The 3,182-nt window shown below is 39.3% G+C and overlaps 1 non-coding gene across 1 annotated transcript; it reads left to right on the top strand.

The window, feature by feature from the left end:
* The first annotated feature begins 368 nt into the window (after positions 1-368).
* On the top strand, positions 369-499 carry LOC131484196 (small nucleolar RNA SNORA18). Its single transcript, XR_009248098.1, has one exon. It is a non-coding gene; the product is annotated as a small nucleolar RNA SNORA18 (small nucleolar RNA).
* The last annotated feature ends 2,683 nt before the right edge of the window (positions 500-3,182 follow it).

The following is a 3,182-nucleotide window of genomic DNA, read 5'->3' as shown; positions in this document are numbered from 1 at the left end:
AAGAAACTGATGGTTACCAGAGGGGAGGTGGTGGAGGGATGGGTGAATGGGTGATGGAGATTAAGAGCATACTTATCATGATGAGCACTGGGTGATGTATGGAATTATTGAGTCACTATATTCTACACCTAAAACTAATGTAACACTATATGTTAACCATACTGGAATTTAAATAAAATGTCAGAAAGGAAGTAAATTATGTCAGACAATATTTGCAACTGATATGACAAAATTTTATACCTCATTTTTTACGATGCATACATATACATCTCATTTTATCTTAATTATCTAAACATAGATTAATATTTTATATAAACATATATTTATATAAAGAACCTATCAGTCAATAAGAAACAACCCAGTAGATAGTTGAGGTCGATCCCCATGGGTTAGACCTATAGACTCACATTGTTGAAAATGCCTCATAGAGTAACTATGTGGTTTTGCTTTACTCAGAGACCCATTTGTTACATCTGTGGGAAAGAACTACAAGACAGAGTTGCTTAAATGTATGAAAGACCAAATGATTAAATACTTTGACCTTAGCTATTGGCATATCCCACAGTCTATTCTTGGGTGTGATAGCTGGGGAAGGAATATGATTTGAACTCATTTATGTTTGCCAGGTGTCTGAAATAGAGAACTAGGCAGATCCATGTACTCTAAACATGGCCCTAAAGAAAATCACTTGAAGAAATTAGCTCTCAAAGATGCTAGGTGGGAAAATGTTTGAAGTATGTCATCAGTAATGTCCATATTCAAGTGGAGATAAAGAATTGTGGACTGAATGCAGGACAACCATGAATTAAGCATAGGTTCTTTTTTTTTAATGTTTATTTATTTATTTTGACAGAGAGACAGAGAACACTATGAATCGGGGAGGATCAGAGACAGAGAGAGAAATAGAGAGAGAGAATCCCAAGCAGATTCCATGCTATCAGCACAGAGCCCAATGTGGGGCTGGATCTCATGAACCGTGAGATCACGATCTGAGCCAAAATCAAGGGTCAGAGCTTAACCAACTGGGTGGAGCTTAACCACCCAGATGGCCCAACCATAGTTTCTTTTCAAAAGACCTATCTGGAAGATAAATCCTGACTCAAGCTTTAGAGGAACTACCAAGAACTTCATGGGCAGTGGAAGGAATCACAACATGTAAAATTCCTTAAACAAAAAATGTATTGATTTTAGATAATTTTGTCTAATGTTACACATAATTTTGAAAAACGGTTTACACTGTAGAAAAAGGAAAAACAGTAGAAATCTTCCATCCAGTTAAAAATAACCCAACTGCAGGGCATGTGGGTGGCTCAGGTGGTTAGTGACCAACTTTGGCTCAGGGTCATGGTTCATGAGTTCAAACCCCACCTTGGGATCTGTGCTGACAGCTCAGAGCCTGGAGCCTGCTTCGGATTCTGTGTCTCCCTTTCTCTCTCTGTCTCTCTTCCACTTACACTCTGTCTCTGTCTCTCTTAAAAAATAAACATTAAAAACAATTTTTAAAAAATAACCCAACTGCTTCAGCAAATGGTGTTGGGAAAACTGGACAACAACGTGCAGAATGAACCTGGACCACTTTCTTACACCATACACAAAAATAAACTCAAAATGGATGAAAGACCTAAACATAAGACAGGAAGCCATCAAAATCCTAGAGGAGAAAACAGGCAACAACCTCTTTGCCCTCGGCCACAGCAATTTCTTACTTGGCATGTCTCCAGAGGCAAGGGAAACAAGCAAAAATGAACTATTGGGACTTCATCAAGATAAAAAGTTTCTGAACAGCAAAGGAAACAATCAGCAAAACTAAAAGGCAACTGACAGAATGGGAGAAGATATTTGCAAATGACACGTCACATAAAGGGCTAGTATCCAAAATCTATAAAGAACTTATCAAACTCAACACCCAAAAAACAAATAATCCAGTGAAGAAATGGACAAAAGACATGAACAGACACTTCTCCAAAGAAGACATCCAGATGGCTAACAGACACATGAAAAAAATGCTCAACATCACTCATCGTCAGGGAAATGCATATCAAAAGCACAATGAGACACCACCTCACACCCGACAGAATGGCTACAACTAACAACTCAGGCAACAATAGATGTTGGTGAGGATGTGGAGAAAGAGGAACCCTTTTGCACTGCTGGTGGGAATGCAAACTGGTGCAGCCACTCTGGAAAACAGTCTGGAGGTTCCTCAAAAAATTAAAAATAGAACTACCCTACAACCCAGCAATTGCACTACTAGGTATTTATCCCAAGGATACAGGAATGCTGATTCGAAGGGGCACATGCACCCCAATGTTTACAGCAGCACTATCAACAATAGCCAAAATATGGAGAGAGCCTAAATGTCCATCAACAGATGAATGGATAAAGAAGATATGGTATATATATACAATGGAATATTATTCAGTGATCAAAAAGAATGAAAATTTTGCCATCTGCAACAATGTGGAACTAGAGCGTATTATACTAAGTGAAATAAGTCTGTCAGAGAAAGACAAATACCATAGGATTTCACTCGTGTGGAATTTAAGATACAAAACAGATGGGGCATCTGGGTGGCTCAGTCTGATCTCTTAAGTGTCTGACTCTTGATCTCGGCTCAGGTCATGATCTCACAGTTTGTGAGTTTGAGCCCCCCATCCGGCTCTGAGCTGATGGCCTGGAGCCTGCTTGGGATTCTGTCTCTCCTTTTCTCTGCCCCTCCCCAACTTGTGCATGCATGCTCTCCCTCTCTCTCTCTCTCTCTCTCTCTTTCTCTCTCTCTCAAAATAAATAAACATTAAAAAAAGTTTTTTAAAAGGATACAAAGCAGATGAATATAGGGGGATCTGGGTAGCTCAGTTGGTTAAGTGTGCAACTTCAGCTCAGGTCATGATCTCACAGTTTGTAGGTTCGAGATCTATGTCCGGCTCTGTGCTGACAGCTCAGAGCCTGGAGCCTGCTTCAGATTCTGTTTCCCTCTCTCTCTGCCCCTCCCCCCACCTCTCAAAAATAAATAAACTTTGAAAAAAAAACAGATGAACATAAGGGAAGGGAAGCAAAAATAATATAAAAAGGGCATTATAAAAAGGGTAAAGGGCATTAAGGAAGACACTTGTTGGGATGAGTACTGGGTGTTATAGGTAAGTGAGGAATCATTAAATTCTATTTCTGAAATTATTATTACA

This window comes from Neofelis nebulosa, chromosome 8, assembly GCF_028018385.1.
Source record: "Neofelis nebulosa isolate mNeoNeb1 chromosome 8, mNeoNeb1.pri, whole genome shotgun sequence".
Classification (NCBI taxonomy): domain Eukaryota; kingdom Metazoa; phylum Chordata; class Mammalia; order Carnivora; family Felidae; genus Neofelis; species Neofelis nebulosa.
The sequence above is the reverse complement of the archived record's forward strand: the minus strand, read 5'-3'. Positions and strand labels throughout refer to the sequence as shown.